Genomic DNA, 14,518 nt, shown 5'->3' on the forward strand with positions numbered 1-14,518 from the left:
TATAGCGCCATTTATTCCATGGCGCTTTACAAGTGAAAGAGGGTATACGTACAATCAATCATTAACAGTACAAAACAGACTGGTATAGGAGGAGAGAGGACCCTGCCCGCGAGGGCTCACAGTCTACAGGGAATGGGTGATGGTACAATAGGTGAGGACAGAGCTGGTTGCGCAGTGGTCTACTGGACTGAGGGCTATTGTAGGTTGTAGGCTTGTTGGAAGAGGTGGGTCTTGAGGTTCCTCTTGAAGCTTTCCACGGTAGGTTTATAGTGCAATGTTCCTTCAAGGTCAGTCCTTAAGGCCCTGTCACGCACAGATAGATCTGTGGTAGATCTGTGGTAGATCTGTGGTAGATCTGTGGTAGATCTGTGGTAGATCTGTGGTAGATCTGTGGTAGATCTGTGGTAGATCTGTGGTAGATCTGTGGTAGATCTGTGGTAGATCTGTGGTAGCAGTGAAATTGTGGACAATCAGTGCCAGGTTTCTGGCTGTGTACAAATGGAACAATATATCCATGATTTCACTGCAACCACAGCTCTGCCAAAGATTAATCTGTGTGTGTGACAAGGCCTTTTGGCTCTGTAGCAATCTCTTTGGGTTTCAGACCTACATGCTTCACCTGTCTCCTCCTCCCCAATGAACCTCAATGCTCCAGATATGTAAATCCTCATTGTGTGCAGTGAGTAGGAATCTAATCTTCCACTCTTCCTGCTCATTCCCCTACAGTGGGGAGTCTGCCTAGTGGGCATTCCTTCGTAGGTCCTACTCCAAGATGGCCAACTTCTTGACTAGATCAGTGTCAGGCTAAACTTCCATCCCTGCCATCACTCAGCGGCGGCACACACTATTTCTAATCAAAGTCATTCCTTTGAACTCTGACTATGGTAACACCCAGAAGTGGGTATAAAAATTCTTGGTCTTGTACATTAATGTCAACTATGCACAATATCTCAATATACTTTCCAAATACTAGACACAACAGTGTAGCACCCCTGAGACACTCAGGGCACTACAGGGAACTGCATCCTCTCGGGGATGCAGGGCCTACCCCCAGGGACCTGGAACACCTAGACACACCAAAATCCTAGTTACCACTCCACACCAGGGGTAATTGGCTAGTCGGGCAAAAAGGGGAGGGCCACCTAGAGGACAGAGCCAGACCAGAGGGACTAGACAACTTGGTGGGAGGGTACAGCAGTCAGAAAGTCAGTAGTAGTGAAAGGGGAAAGACGTGCTTAGAGCTGGGTCGTGTAACGGTGGCACAGGAGAGTGGTCGCCCGGGCAGGTACAACCGAGTACCGCTGGGACCAGAGCACGCACAGGGCACAGGGCCCTAGGTCAGGCGACAGTTTTAGAAGGCCTGGCAAATACCTGCACAGTGAGGGGACCTTCACCGACCTCACTGATCCACAAATCCGGGGGCATCAGTGTGACGCCCCTGGACTATTCAGGTCATCACAGGGTACTGCACAAACTACCCTCCCCGTGCAGTATTCAACCCTCCATGGTTCTGGGTCCCTATCCTACAGTACTGCCTCCACCAGCATTCACAAATTCTAGATACACCTTGTACCACACCTGTCAGGCACACCAGTGGGGTGCTTAAGCAGGAATAGGGCTGCCCACCTAGGGGTCAGACAGGGAGGTGGGAGGTGTCAAGTTAGTTCTGTGGTAGCCCTCGAGCTGTGTGGAGCTATGAGGAAGCTGGGAATTGGAGCTCCCAGGGGTGAAGTAAACTAGGTTGCAGACGGTGGTCTGGACCTAGAGGAGTCGGCCCCCGGTCGTAGGGGATTGAGGCTAGGTGCTTGAAACCCGTCAAGGAGGACGGCCAGCAGCCTGGTTCTATCACCGGTCCAGGACCAAAGGTACGACGGGGTAACCGGACCCTAGGTCCGGGAGAAGCTTCAGGCAACCCGGCAATTAACCTGCGGAGAACAGGGCCTTTATGGACTGTTCCCACCAGCTCAGAGATGGGGGCACTGGCGCAACGAGGGGGATAGGGCTTTCCTAGCAAGCAGCCCACTCAAATCCCAAGCGTGAGCTCCTGAGAGCAGTCTCCTTCACTTAGCCACAGTGGGGAGCAGGGCCTGGAAAGCTCCAAGCTACCGGGCCGCAATGGACAATCTAAAGCTTAGTGCCAGGAGGCAGGTTACGGACCACCGGCAGCACTGTAGGGGACGGGACCCAGATGAGCTCCCCTCGAGAGGCAACGGCGTTCAGAGACTTGGTTTACCCTGTTGTCAGCGTCTGCTTCATTGCTGAGTGAGTACCCGACTGACCCCTGCACTGCGTCCTCGCATGTCATCCACCAGAGTTCCGGGGCCTACCCCTACCCGTGGAGGGCAACTTCACCTAGCTGCCCCACTCCATCTCCCGGGGTACTCTCAACGGCAGCGGCGGTACTCCCAATTACCGTACACCACGGGTGGCGTCACGAACTATACCAAGTCCCCTGTACATACTCTCTTTTCCATTTGAGTGTGGCCCCTAAGCCCCTGGGTCCGGAGACCCTCGAGCCACGAACGATCACTACCCCCGGACCCGAGCAGTTTGATCTGCTGCAGGGGCACCACATCAGCAGTAAAGCAAGGATCAGGGTTCGGGATACAGACCAGTCCTACAGGGTCCACATTGCCCGCCATACGGAGAAGGAGACAGCCACTGCAAAGGGACAGTCGGGCCCCAAACGCTCCACGCTACGGGGACCCAACCACACTGAGAGTGTCGGGGACAGAGCAACCGAGTCATCAACTTGCATTGGAAGTACAGGGACCTGAACCAGCCGTCCAAGGGTTCAGAGTGAGTAGAGAATGTTAACTACAACCCATGGTGTGGCCTCCCTTATTACCCTATCATACATCTCCCAGGCTCAGCATTACCTGCGGAAGGCCTACCAAAACAGCTGCTACTAGCATCAAATGACTTGAATCTCCCCTGTAAATACTTCCCATTAAAAAAGCACCCAGGGCACGGGACCGGGCAATGGCCAACAAAATGACATTCCCCAGTTGTACACTGCCTGGGACCGACTACCCCATTCTGTGGGTGACACATGTGCATGTGCGCACTTGTATGGTTGCATGAGTGTATGTGTGTGTGTATGTAGGTATGTATGTTTGCATGCCTGCATACATGTGGGTATGTTTGTGTTGCGCCCCTGAGAGTCCAGTCTCCACAGAGGTACTGCACCTCAGCCAGAGGTGTGGCAACCCATCCCTGGCAAGAAGGAGCACACAGACAATAGTATGCACACACACTCTTAGTATAGCTACACCACTTCAGGCCATGGTTAGGGCAGATTGCTCTTTAGGGAGAGCACAGTCCCGGAGCCAGTTTAGAGGTGGGGTTAGTTGGTGGGTGGAACAGACACTCAGAACGGAGTGGAGAAGGAAGAGGACACGGAGGAGAGAGGTCCTGGGGACTGGAGCTGGAGGAGCTTGTCCTAGGACCAGGAGGAGGAAAGAAAGAGAGAAGGAGTCCTACAACCACCTGTGGGGGGATGTACCATCTAAGCTGCGTCACCATCTGCCCAAGCGGTCCCATCTAAAGCAGCGTCGGCCATGCCTGGCGGAAGACCACAGGTGGCGTCACGATTCATCATTCCCCCAACTTGTTATATTTAAACGACACTGCCAGGGTCACCGAGTTGGGCCCTGCCACCGTAACCACCTCCCAAACAGAACTGGCCCGGTTCCGAGTGCCCCACAGCCCTGGTGGGCGTGCCATTTGCGTGCATGTATGTGCGTGTGTATGTGTGTGTGTTGGCATGTATGTGCTTGTGTGTTTGCGTACATGTACGTGTGTATTTGCTTGTGTGTATGTATGTATGTGAGTGTGCTTGTGTGTTTGTGTATGTGGGTGTTTGCTTGTTTGTGTGTTTGGATGTGTTTGCATACATGTGTGCGCGTGTGCACACTTGTATGTTTGCGTGAGTGTATGTGTGTTTTTGCATACGTGTATGTGTGTGCCTGTGTGCGCATGTGTGACGCCCTGGCCTATCAGGTCGTCACAGGGTATTGTGCAATCTGCCCTTCTGTGCAATATCCACCTCCTCCTTGGTTACGGGTCCCTAACCAAATGGTGTTGCCAAAGACCAGCTAATCGAACTCCTAGGAACACTCTGTACCACAACCACCAGACACACCAGTGGATGGCCTGAGTGGAATAGGGTCGCCCACTTGGGGGGTTGGTTAAGGGGAGGTCAGGAGTAGTTCAGTTGAAGTTGGAGGTGAAAGTGAGAGGAGGTCAGGAGCTGGGCTCCTTGACGTACTAGGTAGCAGACGTTAGTCTGGGCCTGGTAGGAGCTGGATCCCCGGTCACAGGGGATCGTGGCAAGAGGCACGGCATTATCGTGAAGGACAGCCGGCGGCCTTGTACCATCACCGGGCTGGGACCAGGCCATGACAGGGTACGTGGACCCTAGGTCAGGAAGTAGCTTCAGGCAACCTGACAATTTACCAGACGAGAACGGAGCCTTCAAGATCCGCTCTCCACCCGCTCCAAAATCGAGGTACTAGCGCAACGAGAGGGATAGGACTTTCCACAATACGGTCCAAGAAATCCCAAGCGTGAACCCTGAGAGCAAGCTTCCCCAGTTATTCATACTGGGGAGCGGGACCCGACTAGTTTCAGGCTACAGGGACCAACCAGAGAGAAAAAAGGTGCCAAGGGAAAGGTCACAGATCAACAGGCAACACCAACAGAAACGGGACCCAGGCGTGCTCCCCCTCAGCGGCAGCGGTGTCCAGAACTTTGGTTTACTACAGTTGTCATTGTCAGCGTTATTGGACTGAGTGAGAATGCAAGTGACCCATAGTTCCCCAACGGCATCTCCCTGTCACCATCACTGAGTCCCAGGGCATTCCCCCCTACCTGTGGAGGGGTTAAACACCTTGCTGCCTACTCCATCGCCCCCAGGTACTCCCAGCCGCAGCGGTGGTACTCCACCTTACCACACACTACGGGTGGCGTCACGAACTATTCCATACAATACCCCCTGTAAATACCCCCTTTTTCTATTCGAGTGGCCGCGAGACCCCCGGGCCCGGACGCCCCTTGAGCCACTGCGGATCCGAGTAGCCCGGCTGCTGACACGGGGGCGGTACACATGTAGATGTGTATGTTTGCATGTGTGTGTATGTGTTTGCATACATGTGTGTCTGTTTGTGTGCATGTATGTACCCGTGTGTATGTGTTGGCTTCTGTATGTGTGCGCGTGCTTGTGTTTCTGTGTGTGTATGTGTGTTTTCATTCATGTATGTGTATGTATGTATGTTTGTGTATGTGTGCGTGTATGTGTGTATGTTTGTTTGCGTTCGTGTATGTGTGTGTATGTGTATATGTGTTTGTGTTCATTTATGTGTGTCTGTATGTGTGTGTATGTATGTATATATGTGTTTGTGTGCGTGTATGTGTGTATGTTTGTTTGCGTTCGTGTATGTGTGTGCATGTGTATATGTGTTTGCGATCATTTATGTGTGTCTGTATGTGTATATGTGTTTGCGTTCATTTATGTGTGTCTGTATGTGTGTGTATGTATGTATATATGTGTTTGCGTTCGTGTATGTGTGTATGTATGTATGTGTATGTATATATGTGTTTGCGTTTATGTATGTTTGTGAATGTATGTATGTGTTTGCGTGTGTGTGTGTGTGTCTGTCGCTTTATTAAATAATATGGACGAAGATTTTCTGATGCTTGAAAAGCTACGTACATAACAAGGGGGGGATATAAGGATCTTGCAGCGAGTGTGTGAGGGAGGATAGGAAAATCAAAGTGTGTGGGAGTCAGATGGAGTTTTATGTAAATTCTGCCTTTTTTTTCCGGAGCCAATCAGAGGATTGAGTGGATCTTATCCCAGCCCCTCATCGCTTGCCAATTTGGCTACTAGTCTCTGCTGTCAGTGGATTATCGAGCGCTGTGAGCTACAGGTCCGGCCTGTGACTGGTGCACTATAAATGGGAGCAGGTGAGTGCAGAGGGCAGAGGGGACATTAGTCCTGGGTTGTCCTAATGGATGGGATCAATGATATTAATGAAAAGGAGCGATAGTCTGCAGACGACAGAGGAGTGGAGCAGGTACAGGTATACTAGACTTTGCCAACTTCTGCTCATAACATATAGACCTTGGTCCGAAACCTCATATTGACGCTGTAAGACGTCTTCCAGGTTATCGCTCATGGAGCGATGCTCTGCAGTCATGTTCTTTCACCCTAGAAGAGCGATGCTCTGCGATTGACGTAATAGAAATGTTCTGCTCTATACAATTGTGCCCTTGACATCTCTGTGAGGAGCACAGATGAGCGATGCTCTGCAGATAGGAGGGGTAAGGATTCGAGGCTCTATTATAGAAGGTATAAATGGGATGAGGATGTTCACTGATGTAGCAGAGTCGAGTTGGTAATCCTTTTCTTATCGATGGTTTTACATAGGACTGCTAATAAAATTTAGAGATCAGGTCCCAAAAGTTAAATGACACCTTCAGCTCTGCTACATTTGCGTTATCAAGTGCGCTCTGGATAGATGTGTGGATAGAAGGGTTAATAGGAGGGTGGTCCGTAGGTTACAGGTGGGGAGGGATTATTGCTGGGATGTATTATTGAGGCTCGGAGCGGAAGATCCAGGAATCCGTGTGTGGATGTAGAGGTGAGATGTTGTCCTCTGTGTCTATGGTGTGGTGTCTGTGGCATGAGAAGGGTTAATCACGCCAAATCCCTACTGGCCCTTTAAGATTGATTGATTTTAGCATCTTTAGCACTTGGGGGAGTGATGTCCTGGGCTCTCGGGGTTCATTGTGCGTCGCCTAGTTAATGGTAGTGATTATTGCAATGGCCAAATTAGAATAAAATGTAGAAAATTGGGGAAAAATTAGTTTAATTTTTTGCAAAAAAAATAAAGAAAAATTGTCTAAAAATGCATTCGTGGCTACGAGAGATAAATCTACTCCTCAGGCAGCTATCATTTCTGCTTCTCAATAGAAATGGGCAGAGATGGATTTGTTATTAAGCACCGTGGAATAAATACGATCAAATAGGTTAACTTGCAGTCCCATGTAAATATGAAACTAATATCAATAATGCTCAGATGAGAGGCTAATTTGTCATTGAGCACTGTGGATCTGCTTTACCTAAGAAATATCCGAAGGGTTAACTTGCAGTCCCATGTAAATATCAAACTGATATCAATAATGCTCAGATAAGAGACTAATTTGTCATTGAGCATTGAACATCTCTTTTACAGAAGAAATATCCTAAGGGTTAACTTGCAGACCCATGTAAAAATGAAACTAATATCAATAATGCTCAGATGAGAAGCTAATTTGTCATTGAGCACTGTGGATCTGCTTTAAAGAAGAAATATCCTAATGCATAACTTGCAGTCCCATGTAAAATCAAACTGCTATCAATAATGCTGAGATAAGAGGCTAATTTGTCATTGTGCACTGTCCATCTGCTTTACAGAATAAATAGCCAATGGGTTAACTTGCAGTCCCATGTAAAATAAAAAAATATATCAATATTGCTCAGATGAGAGACTAATTTGTCATTGAGCACTGTGGATCTGCTTTACAGAAGAGCTATCCAATAGGTTAACTTGCAGTCCCATGTAAAAATCAAACTAATTTAAATAATACCCAGATAAGAGACTAATTTGTCCTTGAGTACTGTGTATCTGCTTTACTGAAAAATCTAACTTGCAGTCCCATGTAAAAATCAATCAGCTATCAATAATGCTCAAATGAAAGACTAATTTGTCATTGAGCACTGTGGATCTGCTTTGCAGAAGTATCCAATAGGTTAACTTGCAGTCCCATGTAAAAATCAAACTAATATCAACAATGCTCAGATGACAGACTAATTTGTCATTGAGCATTATGGATCTGTTTTACAGAAGAAATATCCTATAGGTTAAGTTGCAGCCCCATGTAAAACTCAAACTAATATCAATAATGCTCAGATGACGGACTAATTTGTCATTGAGCACTGTGGATCTGCTTTACAGAAGAAATATCCAATAGGTTAACTTGCAGTCCCATGTAAAAATCAAACTAATTTAAATAATACCCAGATAAGAGACTAATTTGTCCTTGAGTACTGTGTATCTGCTTTACTGAAAAATCTAACTTGCAGTCCCATGTAAAAATCAATCAGCTATCAATAATGCTCAAATGAAAGACTAATTTGTCATTGAGCACTGTGGATCTGCTTTGCAGAAGTATCCAATAGGTTAACTTGCAGTCCCATGTAAAAATAAAACTAATATCAATAATGCCCAGATGAGCGGCTAATTTGTCATTGAGCACTATGGATCTGTTTTACAGAAGAAATATCCTATAGGTTAACCTGCAGTCCCATGTAAAAATCAAACTAATATCAATAATGTTCATATGATGGACTAATTTGTCATTGAGTAGTGTGGATCTGATATACAGAAGAAATATCCAATAGGTTAACTTGCAGTCCCATGTAAAATTAAACGGACAGCTTCAAGTCTGCTACTTATACATTATACATTAGGATTTCTGATTCTTGAGCTGTGGCTTTCCCCCCATGGTTGGTTCCGATCCAAACGTCGGTTGCTTATTCACGTCTCTGTGGTTTATTTCTCGGGTTCGCACAGCGAGCGGTGGAGGGGGCTCTTGTAAATGTTGGGATTTATGTGTGGGTCTGTTGCCATAGGATGCTGTCAGGATTTGACATGATCTGGTAAAGAGGCTGTTGTCCCTGACGGTTGCTCCTGACTCATGCAGCACAGAGTGTGCGTGGGAGGCGCTGTTAACTCCAAGACTCTACAGGCAAAAATCAGGGACTGGGAGACTTTCTTAAGAGGCTGAATTTGAGAAGTCTGCGGGAGACCGGTGGAGAACCTCCTCCAGAATTATTAGAGTCACCGGGTTTTCTTTTCTTCCCACATGGTTATCATTTTTCATAAATCTCCCTACAACTGGTGACTTTGTAGAACTACAACTCCCAGCATGCCTTGACGAAGGAAGGGGGACAGGTTGGAGACCACTAATCTAAAGCTGGTCATACACATGAGATAGCTGTCGTTCGGAAAAGAGTTCTCTTACCCCCCCCATACACATGATTTTCAATGGGGAGAGAGGAGAAAAAATGGACTCCTCTGGCAGTAGCTCATCTTCCTTGAAAACAAAAGGCTCAGAGTTTGACATTCCAATATGAGTGATCCTTAAACCCCTTCCCCCCTTAACATCTGTCTGCGGAGACTCTAGAGGCCCCATATACATCAGATGGTGACCCACTGGCCGAATTTTATCTAATGTGTATGTGGGCATTGAGATGTGTAGGAAATTAATACATAAACCTATCCTTTAATCTCAAGAACATTTTAAAGAGAACCTGTCACAGAGGTAAAAGTGGTCCGTTTTTGCTCTTCTTTTATTCTCGCCGCTCTCCTGAGTGTTCCTCTTTTTGTCTTTTTTAAATCGGCCATACAGTTCCATAGATATGGGCCTTTTTTCATTTAGTGCTACTGTTGGGGGAGACCGCTAAGGGGTCTTCAGGGTCACAGAGATGGATTCCAAATTAAATCTGCGCAGATGTATGTATGAGGGAAAAATGACCCCACAGAGACGTGTCTGTATCCGGGAGAGGCTCAATGCTCCTCTAATCTGTATATTGCAAAACAATCACAGTTATTCAGTTCAACATTGTCCCTGATTGGTCAGAGATAAACAGCAAAAGTCTATATAGTACGTCATCAGGCTGCTACTGGCTTTCTAATACCAGTTTGAATACTTTTTTGTTCATTGTACATTTTGGCTTATCCATCTTGGTTAGTAAGAGATAAAGACCCCACTTCACATCCCAGCTGGTGAGAACCAACATATTATGAATACCATCAGTATGTTATGAATACTTGCATTGTTCAGCCTAGCATAATTTGTTTCACATTCCAAAGGCGCATCCTGGTATGAACATAGCAATAATCATACAAACACAGATGATCTTATTGTATGGACAATTGATTCATAGCCTGGACCTTCACAGTATTTTTTATGGGCATTTACCAAGAGGGTGTGGCTCACAGGATCCTCAGGGGCATGTCTTTCATCTCCTCTGTATTATTACTCTCTTAGCCACACTCCTTTAGGAAATAAAAAAAATAGTACTAAATAAAAAGGCCCATATCTCTAGAACCGGATGATGGATTTCCAAAAAACAAAAAGTGCAACGCTCAGTGACAATAAAATAAGAGCAAAATCTGGCTGATTTTTACCTGGTGACAGCTCCTCTAAAGGGTGTAAATAAGTAACAACTTATTGCTTTCAATACCCCATAATACTGTGTGTAAGGGGTAAAATATCATTCCTGTAAGCCAAAAACCTCTTTATATAAAGAGGGCACTGTGAGAACATAGTGGAAGATTTATCAAAACTGTATTAGTTGCCCATAGCAACCAATCACAGTACAGCTTTCATTGTTCCAGAATGGAATTCAGAATTTAAGCTGCGTTTTGAATGGTTGTCATGGGCAACAGTTTATCTTTTTAGTCAGAAACTTTGGCGTATGGATGCATCTCTGGGCACACATAGTATAGGGGTTTTCAAAGATCGTGTATCATTTGTCCCCGGGGTTTCTGGGGGGAGGTCACACCAATGGAAACTCTTCCATTAGGAGAACGAGGGTCCCTTTTTATCCTGTTAGAATGGAGTGATGGTCGAGCATAGGCACCGCTGCTCCCATAGAAGTGAACAGAGCGGTGTTCAAGCATGAGAACCACCACTCCATTCATATAAGGGATGTTTGGACCCCCTTTCTCATGTCCAATGGGTGTCCCAGTGATCGGTCTCCAAATGTGATAATAACTTTCTTCCCACACATAAATGGATTTGTCTAAGTCTCCGGCTGACCACCAGGTGGAGCTCATTGCATAGAGACTTATATAGCTCCCATTGAACTCTATCATGTATCCATAATGTGCTCCCCCAGGTGGTGACAGCAATAAGGAACAATTTAGTTGATTTACCCTAATCATATAACTCAATTTCTCATGTTACCCCTAGTGTATAGAGCGTACAAACATTTACCAAAAACTCTTCACTTTTTCTATTTTTGAAGAAGCAGTCCAAGTGCATTGACACGCCCCCAGTGCACCGCATTGACACGCCCCCAGTGCACCGCATTGACACGCCCCCAGTGCACCGCATTGACACGCCCCCAGTGTACCGCATTGTCACGCCCCCAGTGCACCGCATTGACATGCCCCCAGTGCACCTCATTGACACGCCCCCAGTGCACTGTAAGCCTGATTTGCATATGGTTTCTAGATAACTGGCACATCCGACCTCCACAGAAATTATTTTTATTGAAAAGTCATACCTTTATTTCCATATGTGAAAATGTGCTGATAGGTTTGCTTGCATTTCATGCCTCGGAAATTATTTCAGTACAGACACTTTATAGTATATGATTTGCTAGAAATGATATAGCTCCACACTTCACCATAACAGCACGAGCCAAACAAGCTCCTTCATAACAGCACAAAGTGTCCTCTATACCAGCACCATCCACAAAGTGTCCTCTATACTGGCACCATCCATAAAATGTCCTCTATACCAGCACCATCCACAAAGTGTCCGCTATACCGGCACCATCCACAAAGTGTCCCCTATACCGGGCACCATCCACAAAGTGTCCTCTATACCGGCACCATCCACAAAGTGTCCTCTATACCAGCACCATCCACAAAGTGTCCTCTATACAGCACCATCCACAAAGTGTCCCCTATAGCGGCACCATCCACAAAGTGTCCTCTATACCAGCACCATCCATAAAGTGTCCTCTATACCAGCACCATCCACAAAGTGTCCTCTATACCAGCACCATCCACAAAGTGTCCTCTATACCGGCACCATCCACAAAGTGTCCTCTATACCAGCACCATCCACAAAGTGTCCTCTATATCAGCACCATCCACAAAGTGTCCCCTATACCAGCACCATCCATAAAGTGTCCTCTATACCAGCACCATCCACAAAGTGTCCTCTATACCAGCACCATCCACAAAGTGTCCCCTATACCAGCACCATCCACAAAGTGTCCCCTATACCAGCACCATCCATAAAGTGTCCTCTATACCGACACCATCCACAAAGTGTCCCCTATACCGGCACCATCCACAAAGTGTCCCCTATACCGGCACCATCCACAAAGTGTCCTCTATACCGGCACGATCCACAAAGTGTCCTCTATACCGGCACCATCCACAAAGTGTCCTCTACACTGGCACCATCCACAAAGTGTCCTCTATACCGGCACCATCCACAAAGTGTCCTCTATACCAGCACCATCCACAAAGTGTCTTCTATACCGGCACCATCCACAAAGTGTCCCCTATACTGGCACCATCCACAAAGTGTCCCCTATACCGGCACCATCCATAAAGTGTCCTCTATACCAGCACCATCCACAAAGTGTCCTCTATACCAGCACCATCCACAAAGTGTCCCCTATACCGGCACCATCCATAAAGTGTCCTCTATACCAGCACCATCCACAAAGTGTCCTCTATACCAGCACCATCCACAAAGTGTCCCCCATACCAGCACCATCCACAAAGTGTCCCCTATACCGGCACCATCCATAAAGTGTCCTCTATACCGGCACCATCCACAAAGTGTCCCCTATACCAGCACCATCCACAAAGTGTCCCCTATACCGGCACCATCCACAAAGTATCCTCTATACCGGCACCATCCACAAAGTGTCCCCTATACCGGCACCATCCACAAAGTGTCCCCTATACCGGCACCATCCACAAAGTGTCCCCTATACCGGCACCATCCACAAAGTGTCCCCTATACCGGCACCATCCACAAAGTGTCCCCTATACGGCACCATCCACAAAGTGTCTTCTATACCGGCACCATCCACAAAGTGTCCCCTATACTGGCACCATCCACAAAGTGTCCCCTATACCGGCACCATCCATAAAGTGTCCTCTATACCAGCACCATCCACAAAGTGTCCCCTATACCGGCACCATCCACAAAGTGTCCTCTATACCAGCACCATCCACAAAGTGTCCCCTATACTGGCACCATCCACAAAGTATCCTCTATACCGGCACCATCCACAAAGTGTCCCCTATACCGGCACCATCCATAAAGTGTCCTCTATACCAGCACCATCCATAAAGTGTCCTCTATACCGGCACCATCCACAAAGTGTCCCCTATACCGGCACCATCCACAAAGTGTCCCCTATACCGGCACCATCCACAAAGTGTCCTCTATACCGGCACCATCCACAAAGTGTCCTCTATACCAGCACCATCCACAAAGTGTCCTCTATACAGCACCATCCACAAAGTGTCCCCTATAGCGGCACCATCCACAAAGTGTCCTCCATACCAGCACCATCCACAAAGTGTCCCCTATACCGGCACCATCCATAAAGTGTCCTCTATACCAGCACCATCCACAAAGTGTCCTCTATACCAGCACCATCCACAAAGTGTCCTCTATACCGGCACCATCCACAAAGTGTCCTCTATACCGGCACCATCCACAAAGTGTCCTCTATACCGGCACCATCCACAAAGTGTCCTCTATACCAGCACCATCCACAAAGTGTCCTCTATACCGGCACCATCCACAAAGTGTCCTCTATACCGGCACCATGCACAAAGTGTCCTCTATACCGGCACCATCCACAAAGTGTCTTCTATTCTGGCACCATCCACAAAGTGTCCCCTATACTGGCACTATCCACAAAGTGTCCCCTATACCGGCACCATCCATAAAGTGTCCTCTATACCAACACCATCCACAAAGTGTCCCCTATACCGGCACCATCCACAAAGTATCCTCTATACCGGCACCATCCACAAAGTGTCCCCTATACCGGCACCATCCACAAAGTGTCCCCTATACCGGTACCATCCATAAAGTGTCCTCTATACCAGCACCATCCACAAAGTGTCCCCTATACTGGCACCATCCACAAAGTGTCCCCTATACCGGCACCATCCATAAAGTGTCCTCTATACCAGCACTATCCACAAAGTGTCCCCTATACCGGCACCATCCACAAAGTGTCCTCTATACCAGCACCATCCACAAAGTATCCCCTATACCGGCACCATCCACAAAGTGTCCTCTATATCGGCACCATCCACAAAGTGTCCCCTATACCGGCACCATCCATAAAGTGTCCTCTATACCGGCACCATCCACAAAGTGTCCTCTATATCGGCACCATCCACAAAGTGTCCCCTATACCGGCACCATCCACAAAGTGTCCTCTATACCGGCACCATCCACAAAGTGTCCTCTATACTAGCACCATCCACAAAGTGTCCTCTATACCAGCACCATCCACAAAGTGTCCTCCATAACCATCACAATCACAAAATATCAAATATCTTCAATTAATGTCACCCAAAAAGTGTCCTCTATAACATAATAGCACCATCCACAAAGTGTCCTCCATGAGAGTGACAGCCAAACAGTCTACATATATCAATTGCAGCCATAAAGTGTCCTCCATAACAGT

At 47.2% G+C, this 14,518-nt stretch overlaps 1 protein-coding gene across 2 annotated transcripts in view; it reads left to right on the forward strand.

Moving 5' to 3' along the window:
* Positions 1-5,882: 5,882 nt before the first annotated feature.
* Positions 5,883-14,518, forward strand: part of LOC142301988 (leucine zipper putative tumor suppressor 1-like) — a 37,076-nt gene continuing 28,440 nt past the window's right edge. The window contains exon 1 of one of the 2 annotated variants that reach the window (XM_075343057.1): positions 5,883-5,967. The gene's annotated coding sequence lies outside the window, so the exon portion shown is untranslated. Of the gene's footprint in view, positions 5,968-6,607; positions 6,645-14,518 lie in introns of those variants that run through there. The other variant, XM_075343059.1, reaches the window with a different exon arrangement.

This window comes from Anomaloglossus baeobatrachus, chromosome 4 (assembly GCF_048569485.1).
Source record: "Anomaloglossus baeobatrachus isolate aAnoBae1 chromosome 4, aAnoBae1.hap1, whole genome shotgun sequence".
Taxonomy (NCBI): Eukaryota; Metazoa; Chordata; class Amphibia; order Anura; family Aromobatidae; genus Anomaloglossus; species Anomaloglossus baeobatrachus.